General features: G+C 36.6%; 1 protein-coding gene and 1 non-coding gene across 8 annotated transcripts in view; both read left to right on the plus strand.

Annotated features, from left to right (window-relative positions):
• Nucleotides 1-26016, plus strand: part of FHIT (fragile histidine triad diadenosine triphosphatase) — a 1619043-nt gene that overhangs the window by 343034 nt on the left and 1249993 nt on the right. The window lies entirely within an intron of this gene.
• LOC143658111 (U6 spliceosomal RNA) lies at nt 16526-16630 on the plus strand. The gene has a single exon (XR_013163135.1). It is a non-coding gene; the product is annotated as a U6 spliceosomal RNA (small nuclear RNA).

The raw sequence follows: 26016 nt of genomic DNA on the forward strand, positions 1-26016 counted from the left end.
GACAATGAATTTCTGGTACTTTGTTATGGAAACTCCAGGAAACTAAAACAACCCTAATATGCATTTTTCTTTTAAAGTCAGATTTGTGGATGTATAATTAACCCATGATAAAATTCACCCTTCTAAGTAGTACAGTTCCATGAGTTTTGGCAAAAGTATACATTCATGTAACCACCACTACCAGCAGAGTATAGAATATTTCCATCAACCTCAGAAGTTTCCTTAGTTAATTCCCAGCTGGATTGTTCTTCCTGAGAATCATCTTCATGATTCCCATGATGCCTGGCCAAGCTGAGCTTACAAAATTAGATCCAAAAGAGTACATATTGTGTAATTCTATTTATGTACATTTACTTTTATTTATCCACTTGCTTGTGGTGATAAGCATCAAGATTGTATTTCTTTGGCGGTGGGGGGGAGAATTAGGTGAGGCAAATGACTATAAGGACCTGGATGTTGGAAGTTTTTTGTTTTGATATGGTTGATATTTATATAAGTATATTTAGTAAATAAAAACGTACTGATTTCTGTGACTATGTCTTATGCAATTTTCTGCATATATGTTTTATACAGACTAAATTTTAATAAAAAGTTTGTCTCCTCCCCTCTCCCCCAACTAAATGGTCCCACCCACAGAAGATCTGTACCTACAGGAATGTATTAAAATAGCGTGGTCTTTACTGGGGAACATAACAGCTTCAAACTAGCACAGGAACCAAACAAATGCATGTTTTGAGCAAAATGCTTGGCTGGGCAAGTTGTATTTTCTTCAAGTATGACTTTCCCGGGGGGCAACTGTATGTCCCAGGCATGATGTCTGTTTAACCAAGATACTCTGTAAGAATCAATAGTAGTAACAATAATAATAGCAACTGCTTCTGTATACTGAGTACTTTTCTGTGTACCAGACCCTGTACAGAGCACTTTATATACATTTCCTCATTTAATCCCTATAACAACATGTGTTAGGTATGACTGCCAGCATTTTATTCATGAAGAAACTGAGGCTGAGAGAGGTTCAGTAGCTAGCCCTGGGCACCTAAATTAGCTGAGATTTAATCCCAGGTTTGATCTGACTCCACATTCTAGGCAAATGACTGCTCTGTCATACTACCTTCAACTTGAACCCAGTTTGAATGCACTGCAGCTCATATTCTGTTCCCTTTTAACTTGTTTACTCTTATGTTCTTCATTTTTCATCGTCAACATCATATTATTATTAGTAGTAGTAGTAGTGGTAGTCTGTAGATATTTTTCCCTCCTTGTAGTGTAGCTGATCTTGGGCGTTCCTGATAGAGGTATCTAAAATGTGTGTGTGTTTAAGGCAAAGCATCTTTGAAACCCATTAGCTGGGAGACTTAAGTTTTTATTGCCACATTCACATAATTATTGTCAGCATTTTACAGTGGTATTTAAAGTGCTGACATGAGGAACATCTTTACCAGAATAAATATAGAGTATTCTTTTAAACTTCAATAGTCTCTTGTTTTCATGTTGTATTGCCTATTGCAAGAAAATAATTTCAGCCCTCCCTCTTTGCTTCAGACTTATTGTTTCATTCTCGTTGGCATTTATCAGACAGAAGCTACGACTTTTGGAGGTTTCAATCAGAGCAGCATAAAATACTTCTTTTAAAAACCATAAAAATACTGATATGAAACCTAGTTTGAAATTAGACTGCCAGGACATCTCTTCACTGTAGGCTTCGAATGACTTTTCTGTGTCCTCCTGAAAGGGTAAAGAAACCAGCAGTGCTGCCGATGGCAGTGTTCTGGGAAGCCAAAGCCAGTGTCCTGCAGGGAAGCCCCCACGAGCATCCTAAGTCTAAATGGAGACACCAGGACACCACTGACTAGGAAGCTTTACTTAGAACTCAAATTCCTTTACAGCAGAGGTGGCTGTACTCTGGAAATCAGCATGGTGGTAGTGGTAGTGGTGGTGGTGGTGGTGGGTAGAGTCAGGTCTCCAAGGGAAGCCTATTTGAGCTGATGCTTTTTGGTGGAGTCAGTCCAGATTTTATTTTCTTTGGGCGAAGGGGTGAGATGTATGTGGGTGGTGGCAGAACTTGCGTAGGAATTGAATCATTGCTCAGAACTGACTGACTTTTCAAAACTACAGGATCCATTTTTCTCCCACTGCTTGCTGTTCTTGAAAACAAGAGTTATCATTTCTTGGTAGAACAGTGATATCCTTTGCCATCCTGAATGAATCATTTACAAAACAAATGGTCCACTTTGATTGATTTCCTGATATTCTGGACATTAAATATTTTGCATTTCATTTAGGATAAATATCTAACTTTTTCTTATACTAATATAATGGTATAAGGAGTTTATTAGGAATATTTAGTAACAATCAAGCTTCCTTTTCCTTTTGTTCTTGGGATATACCTTTATAGGTATGTGTAAACACAATCTTTGGAACTTTGTTTGCATGTTTCTAACCAGAAAAGTGTGGAATATCCTTCACTAATTTTATCACTTTCTAAATTAACTTTCCCGTTGAGAAATCACAAGAAAGAAGAGCCATGCCTAAATGAAATATTAAGATTTCCAGGAATCTCAGATGCCTGATGTAATTTGCCAGGAGGACACTAGGTATCAAAGGACTGCTGTGGTGGGTGTGATAGGATAGGGTATTGGGGATGACTTCCTTAGCAGTTATTTTGACTGGCAGAAAGAAGAGCATTAAAAGGGAGCTCTCAGTACACAATAAAGAAGTATACTGTGGATTGGAGAAATAAAAATACATATTTGTTAAGTGAATAGCACACAAGAGTATCATTGTCAGACTTTTTGTTGTAGCAACTTAATCTTTTTTGTCATTTATAGCTGATTAAAGGAAAAATATCCTTGAAAAAAATGTGTAAAGGCTGTCCCATGGTTTCTCTAAAATTGGTGCAAATCTGACGTTGGTTACAAATCTGACTTTACTGTATACCACATCCTGAAGTGTGGACAAAACAAAATAATAGCTTATAAAGATGGCCTATAAGTTGAAAATAATATTGGTTCATGTTCTTTCCTTCCAGAAAGTTAAGAACAATGACTTAACTTCTGTTTTAAAATCCCTGAATTCTTTTGGTTGTACGTAGATAAAACAGAATTCAGACTCTTCCCAGAGGAAAGAGAAATATGGATATTGGCTCACATAACTCCAAGTCCAGTGGGATGGAACTTCCTTCTGTCATGGCTGGCTCCAAGGGCTTGATTATCAAATCTCTAAAAGTGTCTTCTTCAGAGGTGGATCTAGGTTGTGAGGGGCCCACATTTCATACAATTTGCGGAGTCTTCTTTAGAAAAGATCACAAACGATCATGTGAACACATTTCTAGAAAAGATCCTGTCAGCTTAAATTTTATTAATTACACGGTCAAGTTCAGGTTACTCTTTCCTCATCTCAAAGCCCTTCTCTTTCCCATGTCTTTATTTTTCCTTCAGTTCCATACTTTGTTGTGGCAGAAATGGTCCCTAGAAACTTAACAAATAGAATTCAGTGCCCAAGATCTCAGAAGGTCCCCCCTCTTCCATCCGATTTGTATAAATCCCTGAAGAAGAAACTCAGATTAACTTGAGTCATATTCCCACCTCTGGAGGGGTGGTGGGCCCCTCCATTGAGATTCCCAAAGAACTACAAGTAATTGAGAAGGGACAGTACCACAAAGGAAAGCAAATGTCAGGTCCTCAAAAAAGACAGATGTTCATTTCCATGTTCTTCACCCCCTCTTACAGATCTGGTTGGGGCTCTAAATTAGTGTATGAAACAGCCATTCAAATTTTACTTTTCAGTTTTTTTCAGGGAACAAGTCGATCTTAGAGCAGAGATCATGCACAGAGGCATGCTGAAAGGCTGATTTGGTACCTATTATGTAGGTGTGTTTTAAATGTGAGGTCTAGGCTAGGACATCATGTCTCTACTTTGCATCTTTCTTTACCCAGAATGCACTCTCAGATAATAATGACAGATATTCATTCCACTGGTCAGTACTGCATTTTCTTGTGGAAGCCCTGTGGGAAGTTGCAAAGTAAATAAAAACCTGATCCCTAATCTCCTTGTCTGTCTTCCAATTCCTTTAGAGCTCTTTGTCCCTTGCTAGTTAATGTTCATCTACTCTCTGAATGGAATGATGAAAAAAAATCAGAATGATATAAAGTATGCTGCATTCAAAGCTGGGCGTATCTATGCACAGCACCACTTACCTATGCTTCCTTGTAAAACTGTAAGGGTATTAGAAATGTGAACACATATCTCCATTCCATAATGTACTTACTCATTCAGTGCTGCAGCTGCCATGAACATTTCCCCTCTTTTAGAGGCCATGCAACTGCTGTAATTTTTGGAAGTATATGCAGAGTATGAGAATATTAGTCAAGGTTTGGCAGCAATAATTAAAATTACATTTAAAAAATAAGAACATGTAAGAATATTTTGAGGAGCTGGTTTGTTTGAGGGTTCTTTGAGGGTCCTATCTTACTCTTTTTTGTGCCCCTGAAAGCTCCACAAAGTACATTCCACATTGCAAGTGTTAAATGAATGAGGAAATGAGTGGAAGAGGGAATGGCTTTTACAGCTTCTCTTTGTCTAAGCTTCAACTCTGATCCTGTTTCTTTCATAAAACTTCTTTATCTTTTTTTTTTTTTAATCCTGATCTTTTCTCATTTAACCTTTGATCCCTGACATTTCCTTTTCCATTTCTCACTTTCTTTTATAGTATAACCATCTCTGTCTGTTTCTATCTTTCTTCTCGATAGTTTTTCATGTCTCTTTTCCTATTCTGTGACTTTTCTCTTTCTCAGGCACTGTTGGTCAACTTGTTACTCTACTGAATTAAAAAGGGTACCCGTCATGAAAGGAAACGTATTAATTGACTAACGATGTAGTTTCTACCATGGCATGGGTTTTTTGGGGGCTCCCAACTGAGGAAACTGACCATTTTACAATGGCATTTTCAAGATAATCTGGTCCTCAACAGCACCTGTACTTTTGTTCCTTTCAGTTCATTTAACCTATCAGATATGAATATTGATCCTCTGATCTTCCCTATCTTTTCTATTTTAAAAATAACACAACTGAACATACTATTTTTAGGTGCTATGTTTATAAAAATCAACTCCCCTCCTTTTGCCTCCTATGATTGCTGATCTGACTTTCAAGCACAGGAAAGAGTGCTAATGAGAAACAATTGAACCCTCCAGAATTTGATTTTGGGCATGTAGGAGAAACCAAAGCATATGATCTTTGGGCTGAAATAATTAATATGTTTGCTTTACTGCTTTACTAATCGGATGTATTATTTCACATTATTTGACAAGTATGCATCACTCATCATGTTTATTCTTTATTTTAGGGGTGAAATAGCATCATGGCTCCAATAATAGACTCTGAATCCAAATTTTTTAGGTTCAAATCCCAGTTCCTCCTGACTATCTTAGGCATGTTATTTTACCTTTATGGGTCTCAATTTCCTTATGTGTAAAATACAGATAACATTAGTATCAATCCCATATACCATCATGAGGAGAAAATGAATTAATGGTGCAAAGGCCTGTGATTAGGGCCTGACATATAGTGAACACTCAAAAAAAAAAAAAAAAATGCCAGTTGTCCTTGATAGGGCTATTGTTGTCCTTGATAGGGCTATTGTTTTTTTTTCTTACAGTCTATCCCAATTCTTTTTTCTCCAACTTTCATTTATTTATTCTTATTATTATGTTTTACTGTGAAAAATAACATATATACAAAAAAAGCAACACATTTCAAAGCACACCATAAACAATTAGTTATAGAACAGATTTCAGAGATTGGTGTGGGTCACAGTTGCACAATTTTAGGTTTTTCCTTCTAGTTGCTCCAAGACACTGGAGACTAAAAGAAATACCAATATAATGATTCAACAGTCTTACTCCTTTGCTAAGTCCTATATTATCTGTGTTATGACTCCTCCAACTTTTATTTTTAAATATTTAAACTTAAGACAAGTTGAGAGAACAGAACAATAAATACCCAAGTACCATTCTTAAGGATTCACTTATTAGCATCATTTGCTCACAAGAGTTCATTAGCCTTCTGTGCCAGTTTGAAAGAATGTATGTACTCTAGAAAAGCCGTGTTTTAATCCTAATCCCATTTTGTAAAGGCAGCCATTTCTTTTAATCCCTATTCAGTAGTGTATATTTGAAACTGTAATTAGAACATCCCCCTGGAGATGTGACTCAATCAAGAGTGATTGTTGAGCTGGATTAGGTGGAAAAGTGTCTCCATCCATTTGGGTGAGTCTTGATTAGTTTACTGGAAGGAATCCTATAAAAGAGAATGACGAGAGAAGTCTAGGAGATTCTGAGAGAGCAGAATGACGTAGCCACAAGAAGCAGAGAGCCCACCAGCCAGTGACCTTTAGAAATGAAGAAGAAAAATGCCTCCTGGGGAGCTTCATGAAAAGAAGCCAGGAGAGAAAGCTAGCAGATGATGCCATGTTCACCACATGCTTTTCCAAATGAGACAGAAACCTTGACCCTGTTCTCCATATGCCTTCTCACTTGAGAGAGAGACTCTGAACTTCAGTGGCCTTCTTGAACCAAGATATCTTTCTATGGATGCCTTTGATTGTACATTTCTATAGACTTGCTTTAATTGGGATATTTTCTCAGCCTTAGGAATGTAGACTAGCAACTTATTAAATTCCCCATTTTAAAAGCCATTCCATTTCTGGTGTACTGCATTCCGGCAGCTAGCAAACTACAACAGATTTTGGTACCAGAGAGTGCGGTGCTGCTGTGGCTTGCAAATACCAAACATGTTGGAATGGCTTTTTATATGGATAAGGGGAAGATTCTGGAGGAATTGTGAGAAGCTTGATAGAGAAGGCCTAGAATGCTTTGAAGAGACTGTTGATAGAAATGTGGATTCTAAAGACACTTCTGATAAAGCCGTGGACAGAAATGTGGTACATGTTATTGTAGACAGGAAGGAAGACGAGCCTTGTTTTAAAATGGCAGATAATCTGGCAAAATTAATGAGTGGCTTTGGCTGGAAGGCTGATTTTCAAAGCCATGAACTTGGATATTTAGCAGAAGAGATCTCCAGATTAAATGTTTAAAGTGCAGTCTGGTTTCTCCTCACAGTTTATAGTGAAATGCAACAGGAAAGAGATTCTGAGAGAGCAGACAATGATATAGCCACGAGAAGCAGCGAGTCTACCAGCCAGCAACCTTTGGAAATGAAGAAGAAAAACACCTCCTGGGGAGCTCCATGAGACAGGAAGCCAGGAAGGAAAGCTAGCAAATGATTGTGTGTTCACCATGTGCCTTTCTAGATGAGAGAGACTCCCTGACTGTATTTGCCATGTGCTGTCTCACTTGAGAGAGAAACCCTGAACTTCATTGGCCTTCTTGAACCAAGGTATCTTTCCCTGGATGCCTTTGATTGGACATTTCTATAGACTTGTTTTAATTGGGACATTTTTTTGGCCTTAAAACTGTAAACTAGCAATTTATTAAATTCCCCCTTTTAAAAAGCCATTCCATTTCTGGAATATTGCATTCCAGCAGCTAGCAAACTAGAACACCTTCTTTATCTAATTTTTATACTTAAAAAAAAATCTAATTGCAATTTACCTGCAAACTTCATGATAATTTCCCCTGAAACTTAAGCGTGCATCTCCTAAGGTCAACATATAACCATCATGCTATTATTACATTAAAAAATTTGAACACTGATGTATTGTTTAATATATTCAAATTTCCCTAATAATGTCTCTGGTAGATGTTTTTACTTATTTCTATTTTTTTAAATCAATCATATGTTACCTATCACATTAAATTCTTGTGTCTTTTAGATTCTTTTTATCTGAAGTAGTCATCCCACCTTTTCTTTATCTTTCATGACTTTGAGACTTTTGAAGATTCCAAGCCAGGGTCCCGTGGAGTTTCCCACAATGTAGGGACCATGCTTCCTCATGATTAGACTTAGTGTAGGCATTTTTGGCCCAAATACTACATAATTAATGTTGCTTAATTCCCATTGTATCACATCAGAGGCATATTTTCTTTGTGTTACTATTGATGATACTGTTTGGTCACTTGATTAAGGTGCTATTTCCAGATCACTCCATTTTTAAGCTTTGTTTTTCTTTTTGAAATTAGTAAGTAATCTGTGGGGGGGGTAAAACTTTGAGACCAGATGAATATCCTGTCTCCTAAGAACCTTCTACCCATTAGTTTTATTATCCCTCAATGATTTGTGCCTAATGTTTTCTTTTTTATGCTGTCCTTATACTTTTATTAGCTAACAGTCTTGTGTAAAAAGGAGCTCCCCCTACCATATCCATAGTAGGATTGGTTAATTATCCATTGTATCCATATTGTAGCTGGAATACTAGGTTCATAGAGCATAGTCCTTCTTTCTGCAAAAGTACAATATCTACTTTCAGTCAGAATGACGAAAACCATATCTGTTTCCTTTACTACTGGTAGCATAATTTTTTTTTTTTTGTCAGTCAAAACCTCTTAACCTACAAATCCAAAGTATGTAGATCACTAACACCCACAAAATAAGCATAATTGTGTAAACAGCTCATTGTTCTTTTGTGAGGCTCAAATTGTCCCTAATTTAGCCAGTTGGAGCACCTGTAAGCTATTTCCTATGTCATCTTGTCATGTACATCTTTGAGTATTCCCTTGAGTACAACAGGATATTTCATACTTACCTTACATTTTTCCTGTCCCTGATCAAGAATCAGTCATTTCTGGAAGAAATACTGAATATTTTAGTAGGAAGTCAAATTTAGAAACAAAAATTTGGTCACTGGATAAGCTCATGGCTACTGGGGTACCATTGCTTCAGGACTCTTTGGTGAAGATTTCATGACTAAATAGTCATCTATATAGATGACAAAAACAATGAAATATATACATATATATGACAAAAGCATTGAAATATATACATAGATGTGTGCGTATATGTATATAGGTATATGAATATTATTACTGATATTTCTAATTCAAATTCATTACCACAGGATTCTTCCTTGTCTTCCCCCATTCTGTATTTATTTCTCCTTTATTCCACAGTGAGAGCCCAAAGCACTGATTCATTTGTTCTGTACTATAATATGCATAAAATACTTTCAAATTGCAACATCAATACCACTCCCAATAACCATTCTACTAAGTAAAGTTCAAGATTTATTTGTACTTCTTTTTGTCATTAGATTCCACTAAGGCTACATTGAAGGTTATATTCAAATGTTATTTGAATTTATTTTTTTCCTTTGTGGTCATTTTTATCAATGTGATATATTGTTTCATTTCTTTTTCCTGTTTGTATGCAACTTTAGGTTTTGTTTTTTTAAATCCTTTTTACTTAATTTTATATTTTGAATATGCAAAATAATTTGCATAGTTTGAAAGTCAAAACTAGATAAAAAGTTGTTCTCAGGATAATATCATGCTCTCCTTATTACCTCATTTTTAATTCACTCTCTATAGTAAGCATTTTTATTAGTTTCTGGCTTATCCTTCATGTGTTTCTTTACAAAAACAATGAAATATATTGTACTGGTTTGAAAGGATGTATGTACCCTTGAAAAGCCATGTTTTAATCAAAATCCCATTTCATAAAGGCAAAATAATCCCTATTCAATACTGTATGTAATTAGATTATCTCCCTGGAGATGTAACCCAATCAAGAGTGGTTGCTAAACTGGATTAGAAGAAGTGTGTGTCCACCCATTTGGGTGGGTCTTGATTAGTTTCTGAAGTCCTATAAAAGAGGAAACATTTTGGAGAATGAGAGAGATTCAGAGAGCGCAGAGTAGAATGACATAGCCACAAGAAGCAGAGTCCATCAGTCAGCGACCTTTGGAGATGAAGAAGAAAAATGCCTCCTGGGAGCTTCATGAAACAGGAAGCCAGGAGAGGAAGCTAGCAGTTGACACCATATTCACCACGTGCCCTTCCATTTGAGAGAGAAACCCTGAACTCCATTGGCCTTCTTGAACCAAGGTATCTTTCCCTGGATGCCTTTGATTGGACATTTCTATAGACTTGTTTTAATTGGGACATTTTCTTGGCCTTAGAACTGTAAACTAGAAAACTCATTAGATTCCCCTTTTTAAAAGCCATTCCATTTCTGGTATTTTGCATTCTGGTAGCTATTGAACTATTTCCTGTCCTTTCTTATGTAGGTATTTGTGTATCTATATACTCCCACCTTGCTTTTTTTGTCCTGGAAATCATTTCAAGTTGTTTTATAAAGACCCTCCTCATTCTTTATTATAGCTGAATAGTACTCCTTTCTGCTTTGTCTGGTTATACCAAGGTTGTTCCTGGGGATGCATTTAGATCGTTTCCAGTATTCTGTTATTATAAATAACACCACAGTGAAGAACTTTGTGCCTATGTTTTTCATATGGTTGAAAGTATATTTTCAAGGTGAAGTCCTATTACTGAGATTGTAGTTAAGTTGATATATAGATATGTATATATAAATAGATATATCACTGTGTTAGCTGTTACCAAATTTCCCTCCTTACAAATTATTCCCTTTTGTACTCTCACAAGCAGTGCATAAGTGACTTTCTCCACAGCCTTGCCAACAGAGTATACTGTCAAGATTTTGAACTTTTGACAAGCTGATAGGCAAGAAAGAGTTTTGCAATGTAGTTATGTTAAAAATAAAATTTTACTTTTAGATTAGTTTTGGTTTCATAGAAAAGTTGCAAAGATAGTATAGCACTTTCCCATATACTCTACCGCAGTTTCCCCATTGTTATTTTTTTACATTAGTACATTTATCACAATTTTCAGTGCATTTTTCATTTGATTTTCTCTTAATATAGGTGAAGTTAGGCTTATTTTCATTTGTTATGGTGCCATTTCTATGCCCTTTTCTGTGAACTGCTTGTTTCTCTCTTTTGCTCACTTAAAAAATGGTCTTTGATAATTTTCTCCCCCAACTTTTAAAACCTTTAAAAAATCTCTTTGTTAGGGTGATTGACATTTAATCTGTGATATATAAAGATTTTCTTCTAGCATGCATTTGTTGTTTAACTTTGCTTATTGGGCTTTTATCTGCTATGCAAAAGAATTTGAAAACTTTTTATAGTTGAAATTTTCAGTCTTTTCCTTTCCTTGCATTTGAATTTCAGTGATGGTTAAAAAATCTTTCCCCACATTGTGGTTGTAAAGGTATTCACCCTTGTTTTCTTCCAATACTTGAATTGTTTCATTTTTTTTATATTAATAGTTGTCCTTGATTTTAAAGCTAATCATGTTGAATTATATTGAATACCAAGGTACTGCCAGAACTTGAAGGACTAATTTCAGCATAAGCTGCTGACTGGAGATAAAAGAAAGACAGAGATTCCCTACCACTCCTAGTGTACTAGGTAGGACCATCTCCTAGGTGAGCAGAACTTCTGGTGACTGCACTTTTCATCTAGGTTCTTAATCTGGGTTCACAAACTGCTAGGGTACAGGGAAGGGCTTCCAGTGATCCTCTAAAATTGTATGCAAAATTAGGAGTTTTTGTTTTTAGGGATATATATTTTTCAGGTAACAGATCCCATGAAAATCATACAATTTGTTAGATCCATGATTCCTAAAAGTTAAGAATCGTTGTCTTTGGGGGAGAATGGATGATTAGCCTAAGGATGACCAAACAGATGGTAAGTGTCATGGTTCTGCCCTGCTTCAAACCTAATGTTTTAAATTTTATCAACAAAAGTTCAGGTTCAAGCAATTTAGACTGGCATATAAAGTTCTTTATAACCTGCTCTCTATTAGCTTTCCATTCTCATCTCCCATCAATCTTTAGTCATCCTAATTCTCACCTATATAGGCATATCTTTTGTGTGTGTGTGTGCTTTGCTTTATTCTGCTTCACAGATATTGCATTTTTTATAAATTGAAGTTTTGTGACAACCCTATACTGAGCAAGTCTATCAATGCCATTTTTTCCAACAGCATGTGCTCACTTTGTATCTCTGTGTCACATTTTAATTAAGGTGTTGTATTGGCCTGCTAAAGCTGTTAGAATGCAATCTGCCAGAAATGGAACAACTTTTAAAAAGGGAATTTATTATGTTGCCAGTTTATAGTTCTAAGACTGTGAAAATGTCCAAATTAGGACATCAACGAGAGGTTTCCTTCAGTCAATAAAGGCTGATTCCATCCAGAGCACCTCTGTCAGCTGGGGAGGCATGTGGTTGGCATATGCTTGTCCCTTGCTCCTGGGCTCCATTGCTTTCAGCCTCTGTTTCCTGTGGGGGTTCCTCACTTGGTTTCTCCAGGGCTGGGTTTTATCTCTTAGCTTTCCTTGGCTCTCCCCAGGTTATGGCTTGCAGAGCATCTCATGGGAAGGCACATAGCAGTGATTGCTAGGCTCACCCCATGTCTAGATATCTGCTCTCTGTTGGCACTCTAAGCATCTCCAAAGATCCATGACTCTGTCAACTCTGAAGCACCTATTGTCCAAGCATCTGCATTTGAGGTTTCTCCAAAATGTTTCTCCTTTTAAAGTCCTCTAGTAAACTAATCAGGACCTACTTTGAATGAGTGGAGTCACATCTCCATCTAATCAAAAGGCAATTGGTTGCATCACATCTCCGTGGAAGTAATTTAACTAAACAGACATACCCACAACGGGGTGTGTCACATCTCCATAGAGACAATCCAATCAAAGTTTCCCATGCTAAACAATAGGTCTGACACACAAGATGGGATCAGGATTAAAATATGGCTTTTCTGGGGTATGTAATAGTTTCAAAATGGGACAGTTATGTACAGATATACCTCAGAGATAGTGTGGGTTCATTTCTGGACTGCCATAATAAAGAAAAATCACAATAAAGCTTGTCACACATATTTTTTTATTTCCAAGTGCATAGAAAAGTTATGTTTACACTATACTGTAGTCCATTAGATGTGCAACAGCATGTGGAAAACAATGCATATATTAAAATGTGACACAAAGATATGAAGTAGGCACATGCTGTTGGAAAAATGGTGCTGATCGACTTGCTCAATATAGGGTTTACACAAACCTTCAATTTGTAAAGTATAAAGTATTTATTTCCCATTCCCCACCCACCCACACACCATTCCACCAACGCCACCACACCACCACTTAGAAAAAAATTATCTGCAAAGTGCAGTAAAGCAAAGCACACTAAATGAGATATGCTTGTACATTGTTCTATTAGACATAATGCTATTGTACACTTAATGGAATATAGTATAGTTTAAACATAACTCTTATATGCACTGGGAAACCGAAAAATTTAATTGACCCTACTATTATATTCACCTATTGCTGTGGTCTCTGAGCTAAGCCTGTATCTCTGAGGTATGCCTGTACTGAGTGCACAGTTCTCCAAATACAACAGGTTCCTAGTGCCCGCAACAATCTCCTTCTCTTTCAGATTACTTCAGTTCATTCTTAAAGGTTTAGCTCATGTGTTATTTTTTGTCTGAATTCTTCCTGACCTCCATAGGTACCATTAGCCTCTCCCTCTATTTGGTTCCCATAATCCACTATAAACTTCACACTTACACCTGGTCTTGAAATGACTGGTTTGCATGTACCCATCTTCTAATAGATTATGAGCTCCTTGAGATTAAGGGCTTTGGATCAGCAAATAGAAGGCATCAATGAGTAGCTGAAAGGATGACTGAGTGAATGAAGATCCAGATAGGAATGATGGGTAAAGACTTAAAAATTAGATTATATCTCAGGACTCTAATGAACACTAAATCCAGGAAATGAGAAATGGAAGAACAAACCAGAGATCTTTCTTTATGATTTATAGGCTAGGTTGTCAGGTATAAGAAACCCCAAAATTAGGACAGGAATTTTTCTCATCCTCTTAGTTGTACTTTCTTCATGTTGGCCTTATCCTCAGGCTGAGGATTATCTTGTGGGGCAAGACAGTTACTAGAAACCCTAATTCGATATCTTCTACCATCATACCAGTTCAATAACTTCTTGTTGCCAATAGTTCTGTCAATTTTCTTGGATTGAATATTATTGGGTATAATTGGATCATATACCCAACTCTGAACCCATCCCTATAGTTAGGGTGATGGAATAGACTGTTGATCTGGCCTGGGTATGGCCACCCCTGGAACTAGGGTTGCTTCAGCTCTTTACAAATCACGTGAATTGAGAGTAGAGGAGAGGTGATTTGCCAAATAATAAAATGTGGTACATCCATATTCTAGAATGTTTCTTTCCCCCAAAAAAGGAGAAAACTGTGCATACATACAATGAATGAATGAATCTCAAATCCTTTACACTAACTGGGAGAAGCCAGACACAAAAGGTTTATGATTCCATTTATATGACATTCCAGAAAAGGCAACATTATCAGGTGCAAAAATAGATCAGTGGTTGCCAGGGGCTAGAGGATAGGGGAAAGAGTTGACTACAACAGTGTACATGTGAATGTTTTGAGGTGATGGAAACATTCTATACTTCATTGTAGTGCTGGTTACATTGACTAAATGTGTTTGTCAAAATTCATAGAAATGCACACTAAAAACGGCGAATTTTATTGATTCTAATGTATACCTCCATAAGCCTGGCTGAAAGAAAATTGCTATTAATGAAAGAAGGAGGATACTGAGCAGAAAGAAAAGCCAAAAAACCCCAAAACCTGAACATATCCCTAGTTCATCTAATAGGAACTCACTAGAAGCTAGATGTAAGTGGTTCTCAATCAGTTTTTCATTACACATATTGTTGAAATGCCCCCAAACTTGGAACTGTCAGCAATTGCTTACCATTCCCAGTACATGTGCTGCAATTCCACCTCTTCCTCTCAAAATCAAAAAAAACCAACCTAGCTACAAGTGAATGAGAATCATATTATTGTAGGATAACCTTTCAAGAACATCAAACATTAGCAAATAGTAGTACCTTAGCTGTATATTGTGTGGGCACCTGACAAATTATTTTGCAGCACTATGATTAAAAACTTACCATGTTGATGACTAAATTCTTTACCTTTTATCATACATGTATAGATGATGATTTTGACTTATTTTTTATTGTATCACATGTCTGAAAGGACTATAACCTCAAATTTGGCCTGGATAAAACAGGCAGTGCAAAATTTAAGAGGATGCCAAAATACTCAATAATCAAAATAAGGAATATTTTGATGCAGTATCCATGGTGAACAAAATACCAAAATTTTAAGTATAAACCAGTGAAGTGCCAAGCTATATTGGAGCCTGAAGAAAAAGCAAACATGAAATTAATTAAATTAATGAAGTTAAATAAGTTACTTAAAAATTATTTGTCCATCCTTTTATAAAGGGAAAATGAGATAAACAAATAAATGTTGAAAATATTATTGACAAGTTTGCTTTGTTTATGCTAGCAAAGTGAAATTATGATGAATTCTGGTTTCAGTATAAATAAAAATATATATACTTAAAATAATATTGTGAGTTTTAATATACCTACTTTACAATTTTCCAGTATTTTTCCAACTACTTTAATGTTCTGGGAAGAAATTAACCTTTAAAAAATACATAAAATCATGATATAGGAGCACATATGCAGGCTCAAATATGGGTCCTTGTGGCACTCCATTAAAATTTTTGACATTTTCTTTACATGGATTTTCTGCATTAATTTTGATTTTAAAAATATTGTGTTAAAATATTATTTATCTCCTACCCCAAAGATTCCTAAAGATTGGGAGAAGGATCAGAGGAGAAGGAGGAGTTATAATAGAGAAGAAAGGATTTAACAAATGAATTTGACTGCTGCATCATTATATTGATATTTTTGTTGGTCTCCAGTGTCTTGGAGCAGCTAGAAGGAAAAGCCTGAAATTGTGGAACTGTAATCCGTACCATATTTTCAAATCTGTTCTATAACTACTTGTTAAAATGCACTTGGAAATATAATGCTTCTTTGTATATATGCTATTTTTTACAATAAAAAACTTTAAAAAACAGTAGTTGGTAGAACCTAGTGCTGAGTTAACTACTGTTCTAACTGAGCTGATGGGTGCAGTAGAATCAAAGCCAATGTTGAAATGGGCATTATGGGATATAAACGCTGGAGGGTGCTTTTCCTTTAGTATTGTTATCTCATTATTCTCATTTTTGTGGGAATTAAAATGATTACCAAGCTCTATCCGTTTTCTCAAACTATGGCACAAAGGATAAGATCAAGGATTTTAGTGTCAAAGAAATCTAAGTTTCAGTTTTCTTTTTTTTCTTCACTCTTTGTGACTTTGGAATAGTACCTACCTAGAGTGTATGGAAGCAATTAAGTGATATAATACCTGAAAAAAAATAGTATTATTTTATCTTGATTACTGAGGTTTTCTTAGCACCCCTTAAATTTTGCAATGGACATAAACACCTCACTTACTTCACACACTTATCTTGGCCCTGAATTTCCATTACCTTGCTGTTCTAGTCTGCCAAAGCTACCAGAATGCAACACACCAGAGATGGACTGGCTTTTAATAAAAGGGTATTTATTTAGTTAAAAACGTGTGGGTCTTGCGCTTGCTTTGGCAGCACATGCACTAAAATTGTAACGAGAGAGAAGATTAGCATGGCCCCTGCGCAAGGATGACACACAGATTTGTGAAGCATTCCATATTTTTAAAAAAGAAATGAAAAAAAACCAAAAATGTGTAGGCCTTCAGAGGAAAGGCAGCTAACTTTCAACTGAGATTCTTTCCTACACAGGAAGGCACAAGGCGATCTCTGCTGGCCTTTTTCCAGGCCTCTGGGTTCCAGCAACTTTCCCTGGGATGATTCCTTTCTGCATCTCCAAAGGCCTGGGCTTAGCTGTGAGTGCTGAGATAAGGTATGCTGCACTGCTTGGGCTGTGCTTTGTTGAGCTCTCTCATTTAAGCACCAGCCATTTAAATCAAACATCAATCATTGCAGCAGGCATGCCTCCTAGCTGCGGATGTAATCAGCGACAGATGAGCTTCACATACCATTGCTCATGTCCACAGCAACAGAACTAGGCACCTTCACTTGGCCAAGTTGACACCTGACCCTAACTACCACACTTGCCTTTCAACCGAGTTGGAGAAGAACATGGAGAGGAGAATAAATGACACAAATAGAAGGCATGAGAGTTAGTGCTTTCGGACCTGTCACAGGATATTTATACCAGTGTTCTGTTACCTTAAAGTGACTCCTAACTTCTCTGGATTGCCTTTCAGGGTTTCCTAGGCTTTGTCCACATTGTCAATTAGACAGAGCAGCCTACTGCGGGTGGATGAATGGGGGCTGCTCCTTTGAGATCTCCAGTGATGGTTGCCTGGTGTGGTATGAGGTATTCCAAGAGATATCCCTTTTCTGACTTTGATTTACTGTCTGGAGCTTCTCAGCTACTCTTGATGTTACTCTTTCTCAGCCCCTACCATCCTGTTTCATTGATTATCATCCCATTCCACCTCCATTTATCCCAGCAGGAATTTTTAAAATCCTGGAATCATGGTCAATTGTCATGGTCAATGACTGACAAACATTTATGCCTGAGAGAAGGCAGTCTAATTATTACCAAATGGATTTTGGTATATTGGTGGTTAAACTGCTCTTACATATACAGAAAAGTGATTATTGAAATGTCTCCTGATGGTGAAGGAACTCTGGCATGCTGTTGGATATGACAAGAGCTGCCTGAACCCTAGCCTTTGTCTCCAGGTTCCAGAGCAGGTTTCCTTCAGTCAAGGGAAGTCTTTACCATTATGAGTTTTGCCTTTTTGTAAGACCAGTAGATTCTGCAAAGGTTTATTAATCTTGATTTAATGTATTCATATGAGAAAATTTAACAGCAGGAGAATAAAGCTTATGTAGGCATTTCAGGGTTCCCTTTGGGGGCTCATTCTATATTACCCATAGCAATGAAAAGTAAAAATGACAAGTTATATTAGGGAAGTTCAAGATACAAAAGGCAATATTAATTTCACAGGAAGTGTAAAAGGATATGCAAATGTGGTCAACTCCCAGGAAAACATTGCAATATACCACTCCAGGCTCTGAAATTATGCAGTTTAATAAACACTTGTTAAGAAGCTTCACACACCAAACATCGAATTTTAAAGCAAGTGTTTCAGATCACGTACTGTTTTTGAGGAACAGCATTATTTTCCTATGCTTTTTGAACCCTAAAAAGGAAGATCTGGGTGTGCAAATAGTGGATTTATCTGTAGCTGTCACATGTTCTTGGGAAAGCACAGATGGTTCTGAAAAAAATTATTTCATGTTGTTGTTTTTCAATTAAAAGTGTAATTTAGAAGTGTGGGCCATTAGACTAGAACCTGAAGTAAAAATTTCTCAGGCAAATGTGTTTATCCAGTAACTGACAAGGGAGAATTTTTCATGGATTTTAAATTAGTAAGGCCCTGATGAAAGAAGCTTTCATATAAGTTTCTTCTCGGCAAATGTCTTAGATCTAGGCTTCCTATAAAGAAACGTTCCTATTCATTTATAAATAGAACCAAGCTTGGGGTCCTACTAAATGGGAAAGGCTGTTAAAATCTGGCTGCACCAGATTTTAAGATTTTAAAGACTAAGTTCTATGGGTGAGTAAAAATCATCATCCTTAAATGAAGTGGCTTGTCAGGACTTTTTAATAGGTTGTTTAAAGCCTGGGAGTAGTTTACAATGTTTTTAGACACTTGTCAATATTACTGTGTTCTAAATTTGCTTGTCTAGTGCTTGTTTTAAGAAATCAAGGGGTACGAAAGGATTACAAAGAAAGCTAAAGCTGTAGGATGGGTGGGATGTGAGTGTGGGTGAAGAAAATGGTCATTTTTAGACACTGCTGGTGGCAGTTGGGTTGGGGGTATTAAAAAACCTGAACATTTTATATACTGTTTGACCCCAGAAGTTTCCACATTTATTTATCTTACAGAAATATTTGGTGAGTACACAAATGTGTGTGCTCTAACAATTTTATCACAGAGTTGTTTATGATATTAACAAAAAACTGAAAACATCTTAAGTGTACAATGCTTGGTTAAAGATTTTGTGTCTTCATACAGTGGAGTGCCACGTAACCCTTTAAAATGATGTTGCAGATATGTAATAGCATAGAAAAGTGTTTACATTAAATGAACATGGAAACACATTACAAAACAGGGAGTATAGTAAGCCTAGCCCCAAAATTGAAAAGAGGACATTTTATAGGTATATGTTTATATAATGATCTATCCTAAGATATTAACAAATGCAAAAACTTTGTCTTTTTACTTAAATATGGTTTCTATTTTTTTTTCTAAATCAACATAGATTACTTGGTAATAAAAATAATAAAAAAGAGAAATTACACCCATCAATGACAGACAATAAAATATAATATAGACAATCCTTGCTTTAAGAAAGTATGTGATTACAAAACAGATTTGCATTACCAATTATTATTTGCTCTAGAGAATGATTCGTATGGTTATTATGAGTGAGCACTGTCTTCTTTAGTAATTTAGATTTAGTTACAGCTCTCTAGTGAGACTGACTTGCCAAGAAAATCTGGGGTTTGGGAAAATAAAAGGGATGCTATTAGAAGATGAATGGCCTGCAGAAATAAAGTTCATGCATCTTTGAAATTGCCTAGAGGTCAGTAGGCAGATAGAATTTCATTCCTGCACATATCCTTATGCATAGTATAGTGAAAGAAAGTTAAAACTAGCCAGTAAAGGGAATTCCTTTATATCCTGGGTGTCAGGAAAGTCTTTCTAACTATGATTCGAAATTCAAATGCAATAAAATTTGATGATAAAAAATAAAAAATTTGCATAGCAAAAACCATAGTCAAACCACAAGTGATAAATTTCTTGCACCTAGCATGCAAGTTATATTACTGATAAAGAGCTAGTAGCCCTAATATACAGAGTTCCTACAAATCGAGGGGTGGGGGAAGAAACCAAATGTACCATAGCAAAGTGGGCAAAAGACCTAGACAGGTCACAAAATGGTCCTTAAATATATGAAAGTATGTTCAACTTCACTCATCATAAGAGATGTACATCATTATTAGTAATTATGAAATATTGGAAACATACTAAAGGTCTATATTTAGGAAATTGTTTGAATGAACCATGGGACAACCATACAGTGGAGTGCTGAAAAGAAAATGAGGCGCTCTCTATGACTGACATGGATAGATTGCTAGGACATGGTTTTAGTGCAAAAAGAGAAATACAGAACAATGTATGTAATATGCTACCTTTTATATAAGAATGAAGGGGAAATACAAATCTATCTATCTATCTATCTATCTATCTATCTATCTATCAATCATCTATCTACCTACTTACCTACCTACCTACCTACCTACCTACGCACCTATATCTCAGTCATCTATCTAATTATTTTTGCAAAAGGAAACATAGGAAGAATTTTTTAAAAATAATTTCACCCATTGCTGTGAGATCGGGTCCTTGGGGTCATCAGGTGACAGAATTCACATGCTGTTTCCCTCCTGCACAGACTATAATTGTTTGCATCCCTGAGGCCACTGAATACCCTTTCTTTGTAAAGGATGGGGTGAGTACTAAAATAAACCATGTATACAGTTTTGACACGGGAGGGAAAAGTATCTGATAGGAATTATTATATATTTAATTTTAGTTGTATCTAAATATAGCTTTTCCTGGCTTGGTCCATTACACCAGGGCTATGATAAAGCAATATTACCCTTTGTCATCTTGAATGTCACATGCCAGATGAGCCAAATCAAACAGAAACATTCCCCCCAAAAGCATGTTGGATGTTTAATGCATTTGGTGAGGATGCATTGGAAAGCTGTCAGAACCAAAATATTGATATCAGGGAAGCCCAACATCCAGAGAATTCACTCTTGACATTCTGACAACGGTGAAGGTTTCCTATAATAATTTTTGGATGGGTCTCACTAGGGAAATATAAATTGTATAATACCAATACCCTGCTGGGATAACTTGATTTCTGTTGCTAACCCCTATGTGACTCCTTGCTTTCTCTCTCTTGGCTTATGGATATGATCTTTGACCTCAGTTTGGTTGGAAAACCCATCTCCAGATGGTTCCCCAGTGAACATGGCCTTGGGCAAACAGGAAAAGGTCATCCCTGGAGCTAGTTCAGGTTCACAGGTGGTCATTTGACATTAAGAATAGCTTTGAGAGAGGTGGCTGCCTGATTTCGTACAAGATACCCAGGCTGGCAAGAAAAGAAAAATAATGCCAGAATTGCCTAAATCCAAGATAAATCTAATCTCAACAAAGGAAATTACCAGGAGAGAATATTACTTCTAGAGTGAGTAATCAGTAAATATTGGCTACATAAAAAAAGTGGAACTAAGTTTAGTATATATATATTGTTCTGCATTTAAAAGTAATATGTACCCATTGTGAAAAATCTGTGCAATAGAGATTTGTATAAAGGCAAAGGTAGATACTGCTGATAATCTTACTGTGCAGTTAAATCTGTGTAGTCAATGTTATGTTATGGTTTATCCATGCATATATACATTTAAAATAATTGCATTTTCACAATTATGTGTCTTTTCACTTAATCTGATATCAAAAGTATTTCTCCATATTATTAGAAAGTCTTCATAATCATAATTATAATGGCTGCATTTATTTCCTTTCATATGGTATAATTTATTTAATCATTCCTCTATTGTGGGACACTTAGGGCCTTTCCGATGCTTTGAGGCTTCAAGTAATGTTGAGTATCAATATTTATAAATGCATCTTTGCTTTTTTTAGAGCAGCAAATATTTATTTAAAAATATTTATAATCTGCCCCTTTCCGACCTTCTAAAGAGGAAGAATAGCTTCTTCTTGCAACTGGCCTAAAGAGGTGATTTGCTGAGCAGAGTTAGGAAAGGAGATGCAGACTTGGGAAACCAGAGTCAGGCCACTCTAATCTACATTGGAAAAGACAAGGGAAACACCAGAGTGAACACTCCAAGAGTGGGGAGTGGCCTATAGAGTTGCCTGACAAGGGCGGATTGGGATTGTTAGTGAGGAAGAGAGCAAGTATGGCTGTCAGTGTTAAAGCAGAGAGTACTGGGAGCACCTGAGGCAGCTTCCAGGTAACCTATGGTCTTGTCTACTTTACATTTTGCAAAAAAAAAAAAATTATTTGTATCTACTGTTTTACCAAAGAGGATATGTTAACACCAAAATACCTTGAAGGATGGAGTCTCGGACTTTATAAGTGAAATGAAATAATTCCATTGAAATAAATTAAAATGCCTTAATTTTTCTTATTACTTTGTGGATTGCCAATGGCTTGGGCCCTCTCTGGCAACAGATCCCAGTCCATGGATTTACATTTGGGGGCCATAAGACCAAATGATCTTCAAGTCCATTAAGTAAAGCTGAAGAAGCTTTGCATTTAGTGCAGAGCTGGATTCCTTTTTGGTGCTATAACTGACTTGATGGGTGGCTTTTGAGACACAGTTTCCTTATTTGACCACTTAACTTTATGAATATCAGATATGGTATCGTTTGCAGAAGTGCTGTTGTCTTAATGCTGGATACTTTTTAAATCTAAAGCTCAGAGAAGGAGTACAATAAATTGTAATAAATTGCATTGTCCAAGAAAATAAATGGTATTCCGTCAACCCATACTCTGTGCAATAGCCCATAATTTTGAAGTTTCTGAGAATGACTGCAAGATATTTTATTGGCTTCTGTATTGGAAATAATATAGAAGCCTGACCTCTAAAAGTCTGATTTCTAAAACTGCTAGATCCAGAAAATCCAGTGATCTATTGGTTGTTTGTTCTCATTCTAATGGCATGAGGGCTTCTAGTAATATATACCCATTCTTTCCTATCCAGTGGGAAACAATAGTTTCACATTTCAGATAGTTCTGATGAAAGTCCCAAAGTTTCAGTCTCATTGGCACCGTCTTGAATTATATGCTGAGGATGTTTAACCAGGTCTGGGATATATTCCATCCATGAATCTGTGGGTAGAATCAGTCCCTCCTGAAAAACATGATTGAGTATTGGTGTGGACAACTAAATGGTATTTTAGGTAAAAATGAACAAATCCAGCAACCCGTAGTCAGTTGAATGAATCTATATGAGGCAGGAAGCCACTCACCAATTCCCATTCTGCTCAGGCCAAGCTCCGACTTTACCTAATCTCTAGGGAATGGTAATTCAAGGAATGGGTGGAATTAAAAGGACTTCCCTTCCTCCTCTTTCATACTCCAGTTACCTCGTTGCAGTAAAGAGTTAACATAGCCTGTTAATGCCACTGTCCTTAGAAAGGCCTGCAGGCAAGGTTGGTCCTTGGCTGGTTTCTGGGAACTTGGATTTCTGGAAGGTTCCTACCATTCCCTGATAACAGTGGCTTACTGCTTAAACTATACAAACAATATGGTTGATGCTGACCATCAGATTTCCTTCTGGGAGTCTGGAATTTTTGTATGTCCCAAGCAGAGGGGGCCTATGTGACTAGCTTCCCTTGAGTGGCAACGTTTCACAGGTGCCACAATTTGTTGCTGGAGGATTAAGCACTTCTTGTCTGACTCCGCTGGAGAGAACTCTCCTGGAAGCTTGTGCCTGGTTTTCTCTGGCCTTCTCCCATGTGCCTTTTCCCTTTGCTGATTTTACTCTGTATCCTTTTGCTGTAATAAATCATAGATGTGAATATGGGAAAAAAGAGAAAAAGAATTGATGTGGAGTAGTTTCCTGAGGGAAAATTGGGTTGCTGGGAAAAGAAGATGTGGGCCTGGATCATAGGCAGGCAGAACAACATAAAGCTGCTGAAAATTAGCTGTAGTCTGCCAAGCAGAAATGTAGCCAGTAGAACTGCCCTGACCTCTTAGGGAAGGTCTTGCAGGCCTGTGTATAAGACATTCTCTACTCCTGCCACAACATCATTGTTTAGTGGCAGCAGTGTCTTTGGCATCAATTAAATCCTGAAACCACTGAGCAGAAATTAAAAAGCTTTAATGGAATCTTCAACTTATTGATGAATACCCAAGACAGTAGCTCATGCTGTTGACATGTGGAGTCAAATATCTTTATCCACTGAGTATGTCATCATTTAAAAGGCCCTATTGATTTTGAGTTTTGGCAGATCTTTGACCCTTCAAGGCTCCAAGTTGCCTGAGGGTACATGGTATGAGACGTAACTCCATGCGATATAGTCCTGAATTGGACCCAAACTAGCTTAATCATCTGTTCTAGGGCAGCCTGTCCTAGCAAGACTCTCTGGAAAAACTAGAAGGGTTCATTTTATGTTATGTTTTCTAATGTATTCATTTGGAAAGACTGTTTCTCGGTATCCCATTCTAGGTCATATAAGAAGGACTACCTTTTTGGAAAATGTTTAATTATTGTATCAACAAGTTTAAATGCAGGGTCACAGAATGAATTTTCAGGTGATCACTTTTGGTTATCGTTTCTAAAGTTTCTATGGGTCAGGAATTGGGGTATGCTCAGTGAGCAGTTGTTCTGCTCCACTTGGGGTGAACTGGGGTTATTCTCTAAGGCTGCAGTCAGTACAGCTTGGAAGGTAAAGAAGGATTCATTCACTTACATGTCTGGTGCCTAGGCACTCTCCTCATGACTTCAGTTTCTCCATAAGGTGACACTTATCATTTGGGTGTCTAGTCAATTGACTTTCTCAGAAAACTGGAAAGTAGAAGCTGCCAGGCCTCTTAATGGTTACACCTAGAATAAGAACTCTCTTACTTTTGCTGTATTTTATTGGCCAGAGAGAGTAAGAAGGCCAGCCCATATGGAAAGGAGGAGAAATAGACTGCTCCTCTTGAAGGAGTTGTGTATAGGGCATGTACGTGTACAGTATTGATAATAGCCATCTTTGTCAACTACTATAGTTATAAAGATTAATGGGGTGTATTTTTTTAGCACTTTTTTTTATGAGGAACAAACTGTTTTCTAGCTTTAAGAAAAACTTTTCCTATGGATCCTTACTTACATGATGTTAAAAATACATAATTGATAATGTTTGCAAATGTAATCTAACAGAAAACACTGCTTCTTCTTCGAGCCTCCCTAGATAAGAAACCAAGGTGTGCTATAAACTGGAATTCCAAAAAAACATTTCTACAGTTTGCTAGTGTATTGAAGTCCAGATATCTGGCTTTCTAGTGAGTTAATTTAAAATGGGATAGAGTGTTGAGCAAATGGAAGAATGGATTAGCAGGCATACAAGACTAGTTTCTTCCTGACCCAGTCAGAAAGTACTGTGAAAGAAGAAACCTTAGAGGGCAGAAGGTAAAACCACAATCACATTTTTAAAATGGGCTGTAAGTACTTGGAATTTGTCTCTTCCCAGTCATCTCTAAACTAGCTTTAATAGCCTACCTTTCTGTCTTGATGCCAACTGCTCCTATCTTCTTCCTGTCTAGCAGCTTTCTAACACTTTCTACCCTCAGATTCTAGATTATTTTCTTTTATCAAAAATCATTATGATATTTTGCTAAATACCGCTTATGAGTTTTATGTGAAGGAATGTTTTTACCACTCTTGATCTCTTACTCTTCTGGTGATAGTGACTTATTAATTATGGAAAAGCCAAGAAGATTTCAAGCAAAATTATGGCTTTTCTGTTTTTCTCATTAATATTGGATTACTTTCCTATTAGCATAGTCATCTTGCCAAAATTTTTGAATGCTTATAATTTGGATGGCAAGTGTCCTGGGGAGGGATTATATTTGCTTGTATGCTGTGGTTGGCATTTAGCCTATTTTCAGCAATTCCTGGATATCAACCCCAAATAAGTTAATCAGATTTGTCAAATAAATATCAGATGATTGGGTCTTATGACCTCAATGTTATTTAGGGATATGTTTTAAAAATAACTTTGAAGACAAAGAGGTTTACTTACTTGATTTCATTCATTCATGTAACAGATATTTGAGTGCCTAAATTTTGTCAGGAAATGTTTTAGAAGAGATAAATAAGATCTCTTATCAAGATTTCATTTTAGTTGGGGGAGAGGGTAAATAAATATGTGAACCAATAAATGAATAAGACAATCAGGCATTCAGAGTACTT

This window comes from Tamandua tetradactyla, chromosome 15, assembly GCF_023851605.1.
Source record: "Tamandua tetradactyla isolate mTamTet1 chromosome 15, mTamTet1.pri, whole genome shotgun sequence".
Lineage (NCBI taxonomy): Eukaryota > Metazoa > Chordata > Mammalia > Pilosa > Myrmecophagidae > Tamandua > Tamandua tetradactyla.